The sequence below is a fragment of the Chiloscyllium punctatum genome, chromosome 10, assembly GCF_047496795.1.
Source record: "Chiloscyllium punctatum isolate Juve2018m chromosome 10, sChiPun1.3, whole genome shotgun sequence".
NCBI lineage: Eukaryota > Metazoa > Chordata > Chondrichthyes > Orectolobiformes > Hemiscylliidae > Chiloscyllium > Chiloscyllium punctatum.
The window spans coordinates 41,589,129-41,604,792 of record NC_092748.1 but is presented as its reverse complement, the minus strand read 5'-3'; the positions used below and the strand labels follow the sequence as shown (position 1 = coordinate 41,604,792).

Genomic DNA, 15,664 nt, shown 5'->3' with positions numbered 1-15,664 from the left:
TTCAGCAGGGAATAACCATCTATGTCTTACAAATGTCTAGATAAGGTATGTCTGCTAAACACTCCTGGCAAAAGCAGAAATCTTGGGATGTTCTGGAATTTTCCATTTCACAGTGTGTTTTTAATGACCTCTTTGGTTTTTGGTTCAGTATAATCTCATTTAGCATTAGATTTGATAAATGAGGTGCAATTTGGTCATGTTTTACAATTTTACTGAGTTTTGGACACTGGTATTTGTCATTAAGTGAAACCAATACCTGTGACGCAATGCTGGAGACAATTTGCTGTGAAAGATTCCAAACAGTAGAAGAATCGCACCAACCCTTCTGTTATGGAATGTGGAATTGCAAGTTGAGATCAGCCTGAGTGTATTACATCAAGAAACTAACCAGGGAAGTGGACCTGGTTATTTTCAGTTCACTGGAACTATAAAAGCTGAAGGCTATTATTTCAATCTTAGCTTTTTAACGTCAACACTTGGTTTGCTTGCTATAGGGGGTACTCCACTTAGTGACTGTCACAAAGTTACTGAACTCAACAAAATATAGTCATTGGATTAATGCTTCTTTTTTGAGGTGATCCATCTTTGTTGATAGAGGTTTCAATTATCCTAACACTTCACAGCCAATGAATTACTTTTGATTTGCAGTCACCTTTTTAGTTTGTTGGCAGCAGTTGGCACACACGAAAAACTACCAACACCAATGAGGCAAATGTCCATTGGGTGATGTTTGTTGAGCAATTTATGTTGGCCAGAACACAGGCAGAATTTCCTACTACTTGAATGAAAATGTGTTACGGAATTTTAATAGATCAATCTGAATTAGCTAATGGGGATTCAGTTTAATCTCTCTCCTAAGAAAACTTATTTCCCACAATGCAACACACAACAAAACACTGAAATGCCAACTTGCATTGTTTCTTGTTACCATGGGAATAATTAACTGTCTCACGGTGCACATTATGATCTAAGATTGAATCATGGAGCAGGACCCTTGATGCTTTCACATAAAATCTAATTTTACTGCTCCTAGTTGTCTTCCAATGAGAATTACTTGAAGCTGCAAGAGCACTTAAATAAAAATGGATAGGCAGTGCAGAAAATAAAATTGGTCCTGTAGTGTGCATTATGGTTACCATAGTCCAATGCAAGTCACTTTCAAATTCTTCCCTCTACCTGCTCCACTTCGGTAGAAAATGTATCACAAAGTGGATTTGCACAAATGTTATTTTGTGTGCTCAAAAATATTAGATACAGATATTCATCCCCATTTGTGGAATTGCATTTCCCAAGGCCTCCTTGGCAGACCTCACCATTTTTTGTCATTGGGTATTGGGAACAGGTTCTACTTGGGACTGCTGACTCTGAAAGCAAGGTAGAAGCAGGATACCAAGGCCAGCAGTTTTCACTGAGACATTGTTCCAGTGCTGTACATAACTGTAAGGCTCCATAGACCTCGTCCTCATTGTCACCTGTGTATCCATCATACATCCTGCATATGGGCATATTCAGTATGGAAAGAATTTGAGCTGTATAATAACACTGGAAAGTCTTTGAGCACCAACTAGCCACCAAAAGGCGTGACAAACCTATCACTGGTATCCATACACACAGACAAAGAAGGACACCAGTTCGATTGGAACAGGAATTCCTAGAGTCCTGGCATTCAGACAGGAACTGTATTAACAAACAGATTTGGATTCCATTTACTTACCCCCTCAGAAACAGAATTGGAAATGATATCGCCTACCACAACAAACAGACAGATAAATAGCATGTGGGAGAGAACACCAATGCTTCACTGGAGGCTCACTGATAATGTTACCTAGCGTGGTGATGAAACATCTGAGAACAAATCTTATCAGCTCAGCATGCAGATTTATAATCTAGCCTTTGAAATGTTTGACACAATCAAAGTAAATAATAATCCATTCAAACTTTTATTGGGATGCTGGTGGGGGGTGGGTGATGTTTTAATATTACATGCTCATAATAATGTCAACATAAATAGTATTCAAAAACCACTTATGAAGACTGGCCTCCCTTAACATATCAAAAACTCAGTTAAACAAAGCTCAAAATCCCTTAAAGCTGCATAAACAACACGCAGACAGTAAACTCCACAAGGAGGAGTTGGAGCTAACCGAACATTTGTAATTGGATTCCATTGCATAACTGTTAACAAGGATTCTAAAGTTGAATGCATTGAAACACATTGAATAGATAGATGTTGGATTGCTTCAGGCTGAACAGATGGCTGATCTGTCAATCAAAGGTATCAGCCACCTGAAACATCTGTTCAAGGTGCCCCAAATGTTTCAATGCATTCAGCTCTGAGGGTTTTATTTACTCAGCTGAGAGATGGAATTCCCCAATGAATGCTTGGCTGAACTCCACCTCCTAATAATAGGCTCATCTCTGCAGGAGATATTTACATAGCTGTCAATAGGTCTGTTGGCTTGTTCAATTATTTCACAAGCTACTGAAAGAATCATATTTCTTTAAGGTACTTTTGAATGCCGATTCTTTTTGCTGATGGTTTTGAGCACTTAATGGGATCAAACATTTTTTGTACTTTGTCAATAAATCAGCTGGAGTGCCAAAGAACTCCAAAACCCATAACAATATTTATCCCCCTCCCAGCAATATTCATTAACCCCCCCTCAGCCCCGCCCCAATCTTGCTGTCTCCCAGCATTTTGTGGGTGGCAAAGCAGGTTTGGGAGAAGGGATACATATGTAGGACAGGGTGGAAGAGGAGGAGCGTTGGTAGATAAGGCCATGTTGAAAATTGTTGAATGTAAGGAAGGATTAGTACTTTTATTGGCGTGAAATTGAGGTTAACAGCTCTATTCAATCAGTGAACTGAAGGCAGACTTTTGCTTTCAATTATGAGAAAGTGGCTCTGGTGGAATTACTTTGAATATTTGTCTCCCAAGCATTTATCCCTCTTGCATCTCTGTAGGAGCTAACATCATCATGTGCACAGGCTGCAATGTAAACTAGTAAATGGGCAATTTAAGTGATAGCATTGGATACACCTTCATAAATAATTGTCCTCCCATTTTGCTGACCTAAAATATCAAGCTAATTGAATCAAACACTCTTTTTGTGCAATATTTAACTTACCTTATGCTTTTGTATGTTCCACTTTCAGTGGAAGGGCCACTGAACTTGAAATGTTAAGTCTTATTTCTCTCCACACTTGTTGCCAGATCTGCTGAGCCTTTCCAGCAATTTCTGTTTTTATTTGATTTTTCAGCATCCCCAGTCTTTTGAGTTTTAATTTGTTGAAATCCAGCTGAATTTCAAGTTTGAAATTGTGCTGATTTATAAATGCATTTTATGTTCTGTAAAGCAAAATTAAGACTTGCACCACATATCAAGGAATTTTGACGAGTACTCCCTGATTATTAATAAGCTGTTGTTTAGAGATAACAATTTCTTGCTGTCACCAAAGTAAAGTAGCTTTATGTAGAGGGAAGAAATGATCTACCTTCACTCAGGAGAAAAGTCATAATTTTTATATATGTAACATTTGTAACTAGGAACTAGAAATTTATCATACAGTTTGTATTTATATGTTTCCAAAAATGACTTTTTTTTTCCCTCAGTATGTATAAAGTCTGTGATAAGTCAGTGTCCTCAGAACATAGGAACGGGAGTAGGCCATTTAACCTGTCGTTCTGACATTCAGTTCGATTATGGCTGGTCTGTAACCTAATTCCATATGATACCTTTATCTCATTTCTCTTGGATAGCAATATATCTAGCTATCTTAAGTGATCTTGCATCAATTGCTAGAGGACAACATACTTCTAGTGTCCTTTGTGTGTAGTAGTATTTTGCTTCAGAAAGATCTGGCTCTATGTTTTAGTTATGCCCCCAGCCAAGATTCCCCAACCATCAGCAATAGTTTCTCAGTATTAACCCTAACTGCTCATGTATAAAATTTGAAAATGTCAATCAAATTGCCGATTGACCTTCTGAATTTCGGGATACAATGTTGGATTATGTAATCTCTGCTTATGATTTAACTCTTGGAGTGCAGGCCATTCTGTTAAATGTATGCTGCTGCACTCCCATCAAGATCAATATTTGCTCCAATGGTGTGGTGTCCAGACTGCTGACAATATGCCCTGTGGTCTAATCATGGCTTTATTATAGATGAAACATGATCGCTTTTGTATTCTAGTCCTTGAGATATAAAATCTAATCTTTCACTCCCCTTTTTGATGATATTCCATACCTATTCCTGACGTATTAATGTTACTGGATCCTGAAGTATCTTTGGACCTCTACTGTCTTCCCAAATCTCCTTCAGAAAAAAAAATAGGTTATTTGCCGTTGATTTCAGCTGGCCTTTGAGGTCATGCATCATTCTTATGAAAGCTATACAACTGAAATATCCGTAATCTGTCCTACCTCTCTGTAACAATATAGTTAGTATCTGTATTCTTCTTATTTTTTCTTACATTTGGATCTCCAGTGGGTGCAATTTTCCCTTGTATTATTGGATTACATAGCAATGATGCCATTAGCAATGATGTGATAGATTTCAAATTTAGAATATTGTGTCATTCTGTTATGAAGTTAGATAATGCTTTAGCAAAATATAAAATGCCAAAAAAGTTGTCAAATTACCAAATGGAATGGCAATGCTATTGAAGAGCAGTGGCTAGAATCTGCCATCTCTATGACTGAGTGCAGCAAATAGGTCAGTGCATAGTGTTTACTGATTTGGAATCTGTTGTATATGAATAATGGTGAATAGTTTCCATTGCAGTAGATAAAAGAACTATGAGCAGACCTAGTGAGGTGCAACATATTCTGTTTAGCATGATTGATGCTCTTCATTTCAGTGTGAAAGCTTGCACTGGTAAATGTGTCAGAATGTTTAAGTATTTAAAATTGTGGATTGAAGCAGAAGTTGTACAATCTTACATTCCAGAGTTAAAACAGAAAGTGTTGCAAATGACAAATCTGTCAGCAATTAGTATGGTATTTTCTCTTTTGCAAATGATATTTATTCATTTTCTGCCTTTAGTTTGGCAAAATTTTTTATTTTGTTTGCATGTTCTTTTTGGCTGTACATTTTCACAATTGTCATCAGACAGCTGTATGATCAGTTTGTCAGATTGGTAGTCAATAAACTCAAACCTTTGTGCATTGTTGTGGGCTTAAGTTTCAAGTTTAACAGAAACCTTGAAATGGAAAAGATGACTTTTATAGATGAGCCTGAGAGAGGCTTTAAAATTGAATAACATTTGACTTGGTAGTTGGTTGTATGGTTTTTCATTCATGGGACATGAAAGATGCAGGCTAGACTAGCATTTATTGTCCATTCCTAATTGCCTTTCAGAAGGTGGTGGTGAGCTGCCACCTTGCACTTTTGCAGTCCATGTGGTGTAGTTATAGTTGCACTAGTGTTTACGATGGAGTTCTAGGATTTTGGCCCAAGTGCCTTGTACGGTTTTAACAAAACCTCCCTATTTTTATACTCCATTCCATTTGAAATAAAGGCCAACATTCCACATGCTCTCCCTATTAACCACTGAACTCCGATGCTAGTTTCTTGTGACTCTTGGATGCATTTCCTAACCCTTCTGTTCTGAAGCTTTCTGCATTTAATTCCTGGTCAGCCCCTTTAATTTTCCTGCCCAAGTTTGTGACTTCACATTTTCCCACATTATATTCTATCTAACAAGCTTTTGCCTCCTCACTTAACTTGTCTATATCCCTCCTGGAGATTGTGTCATACTGATTATTTGCCTTCCCACCTATTGTTGTGTCACCAGGTCTTTCTCAATTTTATATTGTCTTTCTGAAAACTTCATTTTAAACATAGTTTAGTTCACACCTTTTGAGCTTTGTAAACCAGTTTATCTACAAGAAAAGCAATAAGATTTTCGGCTAAATGTGAAAACTGCCATACATATTTTTGTACCATAACATCATTGTTAATTACAGCAATTCCTAACTATTCAGTCATAATTTTGGTTCAGATCCTTGCTGAACTTGAAATGTGCATCTAATTACTGTTCTGACTAACCATGAGTGCATTCTTTACCTTGCATTTCTAATATCACACCCCAAACAACTTCCTTTCTTGATTCCTTTCCCAAGTCCTGTCCATTTATGTTTGGTTTTGAAATAACATTTATTTGTCGTCTTGTTTTTCCCCGCTTTTGACTCCTCTTATCCATCTTCCTCATTTTGATTTGCTCTAAGTTCACCATTCAGGTTTTGTTCAGTGTTTCTAACTGTTGCTTGTCTTCATTGGCCTTTTTCTGAAGCATTGTAATGTATAGCATTAAAATAATACGGTATTGCCTGATACTCAATTGGCTGAGAATCTGATCTATGAGTTTGTCTCGCTTAGGATTTTATCTACTTGATCCAAAAGTTGTGAATTTAGATGTCTACTAGACTGTGCATTAAAATGCACTGGCTGGAATTTAAATATGGGACTGAAGAAGGGCTGCATTGTCTGATTATTGTAGTGACATTGTTTGGCTGATCATAGTGGATGCAAGCAGAAAATGTTCTTAATATAACGTGTTAATTGAACGCATACCGTTTGTGTTTGTTCAGCATCAGTTACCATAACTTAACCATAAAGCTAGTTACTATAGTTTAAAAACGTGTGCAATGTTTAATATGATGTAACATACAATTGCAGACATTATTAATTTTAACATCCCAATTCCAGTGTTTGCTTCATCTCTCACTATCTTTGTAGCCTTTTTAAACCTATACATTGCATCAAATTGTGCCCCTTGCGCCTAGACTATCCAACCAAGGTGCATCTTGGCTGCATCAACACTGTCTATCCCCTTAAGCACTTTGTAAGTTTTAATGAGATCACCTCTAATTTTTCAAAACTGTAGAGAGTATGGGCCCAGATTGTCCAATTTCACTGCAAAGGACACTCCCATCATTTAAGTAACTAAGCTGGTGAACCTTCATTGTGTTCCCTTTATGGCAATAATATCCTTCCGGAAGTAAGGAGAGCATCTGCACACTACTCCAGGTGTAGTCTAACAAAGCTTTTATACAATTGAAGCAAGACTTCACTACCCCTCTACTCCTCCAATTTTGACCTCTTCAGCATCCCTGATTTTAATTCCACTACTGTTTGAAATTGCTTTGGGTCCTAACACTGTATTCCACCCAAAGTTTCTGCCTCTCCATCTTACCACTTTTTTTCCCTGTCTTTTCAAGATACTTCATAATATCTTACTGATCAAACTTTGTCATCTGGTTTCTCATCCTGTGCCTTGGTGTTGAAACAAATTGTTTCTGTTAAGCATCTTGGCTCTGTTGATTATATAAATTGAAATTATTATTAAATCATTATATTTTCTAACTCCAGTTCATTTTGTGAATGATACATAATCAGCTACAATCTCCAAATGGGCTTTTGGTTCTTGTCCTCATAACTTCAAAAGAAATTTTGTGCAATATTAAAGTGAGGCTGTGATCTTTGGTGGACCATTAGTTATTGATTTTTAGCTTATTTGCATCGGGAAAATTGTGGGTTACAAAAACAGGGGTAGAGTAAAGGAAAACCTGCGTTTCAGTCAAATGGGAGTTGGGCCAAGTGTTTGATGCTGTTGTGACCCTGAGCATGTTTGTTCAGCAATCTTGGGAATGATTACCAGTTGGCACGGGGTCCCATTTGTTGCCATGCACAAAGGTTACATGGAGCAAAAGGCATATGACAGTCATAACTAGTGTACACCAAAGTGGATATTTTAACAGGATCAGTTTGGCATTCGGATGATTCATTTATTTGGGTTTCCTACTAAGTCTAGATGTATTGACCATGTATGATGTTTAAAATGGCCATGGGTGGAATCAGAAATCCATTGCCTATCCAATAATCGATGAATTAGGGAGTGATTCAGGAGTTAGTCAGGTCAATGCATTGAAGATGTCACATTTATAACATAAATGCAAATTGATGTTCCACCTTAAATCAAAGTATCCCACATTTCTTGAAAAACCTTGTAATCAGACAGTGTGACCAAAATATTGGACAAAAAGGTAGATTATACGATGGCCTTAAATTGGAATAATTAGAGCCTATAGACTGCAAAGTTTAGGAAGTGGCTTCAAATGGCAAACTCAGCTGTTTTTAGTGTGAAATTTGAAACATTTTCACTAATTTGATGGAAAGCTCATGTACACTTTATAAACAAATCATAAATCCTACTTTATTTTCCCCCACCAGTAAAGCTGGAACTGACCCCTTTAAAAGTGATGTTGAATCACTTCTTGCTGTGCTGCTGATTAACAGAAATAGTATACTTGTAGTGAATTTGTTAATTTCATGATTAGGAGCATTGCAATTGCCTCAGGGTTCCAAGGTTAGGATGAGGGCTGTGGGGGCGAGAAATTAAGAAAATCAATGCTGCTTGTCGACATGCAGTGATGTTGCTAGAACGTGCATATCTTTGAAAATTGGATAAGGGAAGGATTAGCATCAAATGTGATGTCCCATGTTACCCTTATTCATAATTGTTTACGAACATAACAACAGGAGTAGGCCATTCACTCTGCTGAGCCATCTCTGCCATTTAATATGATCATGGCTGATCATCTTTTTTTACCTACGCTATCCCTTTATGCAACTGAAAGTAGAAAATTTATCAACCACCTCTTCAAACATACTCCAAGATTGAGCTTCCACAACTCTGATGTAGAGAATTATAAAGATTCACAATTGACTGAGTAAATCATTTCTTCTCTTGGTCCTAATTAGCATCTCCCGTACCTTTTTAAATTGCGCTCCTTGGTTCTACACTGTCCAGCCAGGAAACATCTTAGCTGCATCAACCCTGTCAATTCCTTTAAGCACTTAGTAGGTTTCAATGAAATCGTCCCTAATTCCTCAAAACTGTAGGGAATGTAGGCCCAGATTGTCCACTCTTTCTTCAGAAGACACTCCCATCATTCCAGGAACAAGGCTGGTGAACTTTCATTGTGTTCCCTTAATGGCAATAATATCCTTCCCGAAATAAGGAGACAAACTGCACACTGTACTCCAGACGCAGTCTAACAAAGTTTCTGTACAATTGAAGCAAGGCTTCTCTACTCCTCTACTCAAACATCCTCTCATTAGTTACTCTGTCAAGACCCTAAAGAATCCTATATGTTTCAATGAGGGCATCTCAGCAACAAGAGTGAGCTCGGATCTCAATGGAGTTGGAACACTTGTCACATCAAGGCAATTGTATCAGGTGCTGATAATCTGTAGGAATAGTCCCAAATTGTGTTTGTAGATGGAGATTGAATGAATGTTGAAGGCTTATTGAGTCAAGTTGAAATTTTTGTGAGCAAGGAAATGTTTTTCTTTTAAAAATGGTACAGAACACTGGGAAAGGCAGAGGTAAGCAAAGTATTTCCACCTTAGATCAAATGTTGTCATCGTTGCAAACAGTCATGAGGAAATCAAGGACTACAAGGCAACTTCAAACAAAGTCACAAACCTGGGAGCGTTGTGAAACTAGAATTAAAGTAATAAAGCAGTATTTTAGATGCATGAGCTGAAAGATCAAGGAGAAGAAGAAAGTTAGACTATTGAGTTCACAAAAGATTCAGGATCGATTACTTAAACTGAGGCAAAAGTGGGAACAATCTATTTGGAATGCATACAGTAGGACTCATCCAAAATCAACCATTAAAACATTGGGATGTTTTCCACCTCCTTCAGTTCTGAAGAAGCAATATTGAACATGAAACATCAGCTATATTTTTCTGGATAAAAGCAAATTACTGTGGATGCTGGAGTCTGAAACAGAGAAAATGCTGGAAAATCTCAGCAGGTCTGGCAGCATCTGTAAGGAGAGAAAAGAGCTGACGTTGCAAGTCTAACTGACCAGCTGTGACAAAGGGTCTGTTAAACTCAAAATGTCAGTTCTTTTCTCTCCTTACAGATGCTGCCAGACCAGCTGAGATTTTCCAGAATTTTCTCTTTTGGAAGCTATATTTCTCTATCGATAGAAGCTGTCAGATTTGCTGAGTCCATCCAGTACTTTGTTTTTGTACACTATAAACTGCAGCTTGTTTTCAATAAGAGCCTCGCCTCACTAGACTATATCAATTGGTTTTCTTCTACTGACTTAGAGACATACACAGCCTTGGTCTATCAGGAAAGAGGATGTTGGCAGGAAATGTATCAGATAGCTCAGTTGGTACTTTATATTCCCTCTAATTTTAATTTTATTTTTATGCTCAGACTTCCAAAGACCACGTGCTGCAATGACTTCCAAAATCAACATGGTAGCACGCCTAGTAGTGTGTGCAGGTCCTCAGAATGACTGCACATCTTGGAGGGAATGTTGCTTGTACGATGTGATTAGTAGTGGTGAGGATGTGTATTTTATAGCTTCGAGCCATATATTTTCATGTATTTTCTTCAGTCCTGGTGATCAACATCTATAAATTTTAGTTTCTCAAGAAAGAAAAATAAAATTGTACTTTTTTTTAAAGAAAGAGAAAATTGGTGTCCTTGAGAAATTTAATTTACACTGAGATGAAGCACTTTATAACTGGAGGCCGTTTTATTATTTAAGTCCTTGAGTTAAATGCTAACTTATCACTTGGATCTTCAGATAAAACTGTCAATTATTAAATATAAGCTGTTGTGGTGCTCAGTTGGAAGATAAGTGAATTGGGGCTTTCGTGTCAAATGTAATTTAATTATGAGGTCTGAAAAACTGATCGAAGTAGGCTTAATGATGGTGATCAGGCTATTTGCTCAATATACGTAGAGCCTCACCTGTCATTTGAAATGGCAGTCCCTTAAGAGCTTGATTAGCTGCATTGCTGTAATTATTTTAAAGTCGCTAGATATATGCGTTATCCAGCTCTGCCCTTCCTGATATCTTGATATTTGGCCTATCATAAAGGTGTGTGAAATTAAAGGGAATAAAATGAATGCAAGGTGTTTTAAAACTATTAATTTGAAGAAATATATAGTTGGTGTTTTAAGAATATAAATAGGTTTTGTATTCATTTATCATGATCACACTGGACAGTTGGACTATGTAGCATCTGTCATTAGTGGTTTTATAGTATTTTTAATATATGAAACATTTTGCTGTATTTGTAGCTAATGATGTACATTTCAAGAAATGACTTCTAAGCTGGACGTCAGTGGGGATCGAAGGTATTAGCACAATCCATATACAGGATAGTTATAACACCTTAGTTCTTATAGTTATATATTTTCAAATTTCTTTGATCTCTCCATGAACTTGCCCTCCATATCTCTCATCTTCCCGACAAGTCTGTTTGATTCTTGCATTAATCTAATTCTGCTCACTTAAGCAATCCCAATTTTAATCATTCTACTATTGTTGGCTGTATGTTTTTAGTCGCTTAGCATGAAACTTAGGATTTCCCTCCCCATCCTGTCAATCTGTCTCTTCCCTTACCTTCCTCCTTTAAGACACTCATTAAAATTTCCCTGTTTGGCATTGCTTTTATCGATTTCACTTAATATCTCCTTATGTAGCTCAGTGCTAAGTTTTTAAAACCTATTGTTTAATTTTGAAAATGCTGGGATATATGGAGAGGTTTCTTTTTGAGTCTATCAAGAGCTATCCAATTGGGTTATAAAGTATCCACTGGATTTCCAATTGAGTTGGATGCATGGAAGTTGTTGAGTGATCAATAATACGTGTGGAGATGGAGTGTTTGAAGGCAGAGGCCACATAGTGACACCGTCAGGAGAGTGTTCAACCAGAGTTGACAATCCTAATGACAACTGCAGTTTAAATCTGACAGTTCAGTTTCTTAACGTTGCTTGAAACATGAAAATAAGTGTTTCTAAAGTTCTGAGACACTTCAGATGAATTTTTAGGCTTGTAATTAGTGAGCAGCCCATTATTCACTAACTTTAATCAGTGTCGGTATAATTTGGATGCTTAGGCGCAGTAATGTGCCTTCATTTAAATGCAAGTTCAAGTTTACATGAAACATAGAGCAGCTTAAGTGAATAAGTATAAATAGCTTGGAATCATTTGTTTGTGTTCGTACTGCTGTAAAAGCAATTGCTAATGTTAAATAATTTTTTCATTAATTCAAACCCAACTGTTGTAAGTACCTCCAAAATACCAATTACTGTGTACTGATTTCTGAACTGCATTGAATTTTGTTTTCAAATTATAATATGCTTTCTCCATTCAAAACCAACGTGTTTGTATTACCAAAATTTATTGTTTTCTAGAACTGGGATTGTCTAGTCTGCTAGAGGGTACGTGTGAGCATTTGGAATCGATTATTAAGATTGTTCAAAATAGTGCTGCTGTAACTGAGACCTAACTGAGGTCAGTCCGACCACCTAAATGCAAGAGCTGGTCTTGCATCTGGTTTGAAAAACATGAAGTTACTTGGTTTCAATTCCGAGAGTTTCATTCTGAAAAAAGTGATGGATTTTTTGGTGTCTCAGTGAAGCAATAGAGTAACTAGGAAACTGGAGTTGTGATAGAAAGTCAGCCCTGACCTTCAGGAATGTTGGAGCAGGGCCAAATTGATTCTTTCTCTAATTTTTTTTATCACTAAAGTTTTATTATTATAACATTGAAGTTACACCTTATAACTGTACCTCCAAATGTCCAGAAAAATAATTGTAATACATGGTTCATAATCTTGCTACTTTACATTAATACATGGGCCTTTGACTTGTTTTGTAAAGATGTTTGGCAATTTAATTGATAAGTAATAAAATTCAGTCTGCAGAATGTTTCAGCTTTTTTACTTTAATCATCCTTTATGGAGTCACTGGTATATTGAAGGTTACCATACTATGATGTTTTGAGGACTGAAATTTATTGTGTTAAGTTAATTTAATTGTAACACAAAATAAAATGAAAAGATTAAGGATGAAACTTGGAAGCAATAACAAACCAGGGAGTACTGAACTAATGATGGGACACTAGGAAGTTCAGATACACTGGGATCTTGGGGTACTAGTTCCCTCTCAGGTGCCTTTTAAATCTTTCCCCTCTCACCTTTAACCTTATTCCCTCTAGTTTTGGACTCTCTTATCTTGGGAAAAAGATATTGATATTCACTCTATCCATGCCTCTGATGATTTTATAAATCTCTCGAAAGTCACCTCCACCTCCAAGGAAAATAGGCCCCAGCATATTCAACCTTTCCTGGTAGCCCAAACCCTTGTAAATCTTTTCTGAACACTTGCACATTTAACAACATTTTTCCTATAGCAGGGAGACCAGAATTAAAAGCAGTATTCTAAGAGTGGCCTCACTAATGTCCTGTACAGCAGCAACGTGACCTCACAATTCCTCCGCTCAGTGCCCTGACCAAGAAAGGCAAGCATGCCAAATGCCGCCTTCACCATCATGTCTACCTGTGACTCCACTCTCAAGGAACAGTGTACCTCAACCCCTAGGTTTCTTTGTTCAGCAGCACTCCCCAGAGCCTTACCATTAAGCACATTTTAAGCATATATGTCCCCCTGATTTGTCTTAGCAAAATGAAACCCCTCACATTTGGCTGATCTCTTGGGAAAGATTGAGAATTTTTAGGTTAGAAATTTCTGCTATGGAATTTCATAACATAAATATGTTTCCCAGCAGGCAGATCAAACTTGATCTAAAACCCTTTGTGACCTTCTCCTTTTGTAAACATTTAAACACTGATGAAAGGCAACAATAAATGAGCATGAGTTATGCAGTGTAGTCGTATTTTGGTATTGAAAGAGGTTGGATTTGATTGCTGACTTTCTTGTCTTTCAGGAAAACTGAAACCACAATAAAAAGAGCATTACTGCTGCCACATGTGCATTGTAATTCACATTGAGTACGTCTTACCTGAGTCTCAAGTCTGCTTTCATTTTATGGAAAATGATCATGACTACGTGAACACTGTGTGGTTCTTGAACATCTTGTTAGAGTCAGTAAAAATAAAGGTCAACTTCTAAAATGAATCTATTGCTTGTTTTATACTAAATGAGGCTAGAGAACAAAAATATCCCTAGATTCCGGACTTGCTTTATATAGCTGTACCACCGGTCCAGTGTGTCTCAATCTGGAAAAGTTGAGTTACTTCCGAGTGAAATGACTGGAGAAAACAAAAAGTCTTTGGTTTTATTCAACTCAGCTTTGAATAATCAAATATTTTGTGATATTAACCTTCTGGTTTACTGTAATAGTCATTTATTTTGGCATGGAAAACAAAGATGTCAAGTATTTAAAACTCCACATCATAAAGCAATAGAAACCAAAACCTATTGCTGGCTGACTTTTGCAGCAACATAAAAGCAATTGCTGTCAGTGTTGGAGCTCTGACATAAAATGAAAAAGGTTCTGAATCAGCAACACATTCTTGCTGCATAGATGCTACCAGATCTGTTGGAAGTACCCAACTGATCTGGTAGCATCTATGCAGCAAGAATGTGTTGCTGATTCAGGACCTTTTACTTAACACATTGTTAAAATCGTTTCGTTTATCCCTAAAAAATGCTAGTTACTCCAGATCAGCAATCAAAATTACTGAAATGCTAAGCATCAACATGATTTTTCACACTAGTTCTACTGAAGGGGGCCATGTTGCTGAAATCTAGGAGTGGATTTTATGATATCTGCTCAGTGTTTTTCAAAAGGCCGCCCCACTGCGAGAAAACACCGTGTGGGGTTTCAGCCAGTCTGATTGGACTGAGAATTCCCAGTCAAATAGCGGCAGAGTTCAGTAGTGGGATGAAATGGCAAGCTACTAGCACACTCTTGAAGAAGCGTGATGGGCACTAGAGATGGGTAATTTTGGGCTTTTTGGGAGGGATGGAATAAGGTATTCACACTTTGGAGCAAAGGGGTCGTGGTCAGAGCATGGAGGTAGAGGAGGGATGTACAAAGATTTAGGTGGGTGAGGGGTTAGGAGGGATGATTGTTGAGGGAACTACTGAAAGGGCACAGCGCATCCCACCCCAGGAAAGAAAGAAACATACTCCACTTCCCTTTCTTGACGTTGGCTACAAATTTTGGTATGTATTGCAAGTTGAATGGAATGTAACACTAGAGACGATTTGCTACATTTGTTCAGTGCATTGGTAAGAAAGGACATAATTGCATTGAATGGTTGAGAGAAGGAGTTTACTTGATTGATTTCTGGGGTGAGGATGTTATCTTATGAGCAAGGGTTGGACAGGTTGCTGGTTGGAGTTTAGAAGAATTAGAGGTTTTTTTTTGTCAGGATCCTGAGGGGACTTAATGGGATAGATGCTTTCCCTTGTGTAGAAATGAGAACAAGGGAATATGGTTTAGAAATAAGGAGTCAAGAGTGTAGTGTTGGAAAAGCACAGCAGGTCAGGAAGCATCCGAGGAGCAGGAGAATCAACATTTCGGATATAAGCCATGATTCCTAATGAAGGGTTTATGCCCGAAGTGTCAATTCTCCTGCTTCTCCGATGCTGCCTGACCTGCTGTGCTTCTCCAGCACTACACTCTAGACTCTGAGCTCCAGCATCTGCAGTCCTCACATTCTCCTTTAGAAATAAGGAGTCTCCCATTTAAGATGGAGATGCAGAGGTTTTATTTTGGTCTGTATGTTATAAGAATGTGGAATTTTGAGTGATGGCGGCAGAATCATTGCATGTTTTTAAAACAGTAATAGATTTTTTTTGCTAACAAGGG

The 15,664-nt window shown here is 37.5% G+C and overlaps 1 protein-coding gene across 4 annotated transcripts in view; it reads left to right on the top strand.

Annotated features, from left to right (window-relative positions):
* myo1b (myosin IB) overlaps window positions 1–15,664 on the top strand; it is a 267,530-nt gene that overhangs the window by 15,719 nt on the left and 236,147 nt on the right. The window lies entirely within an intron of this gene.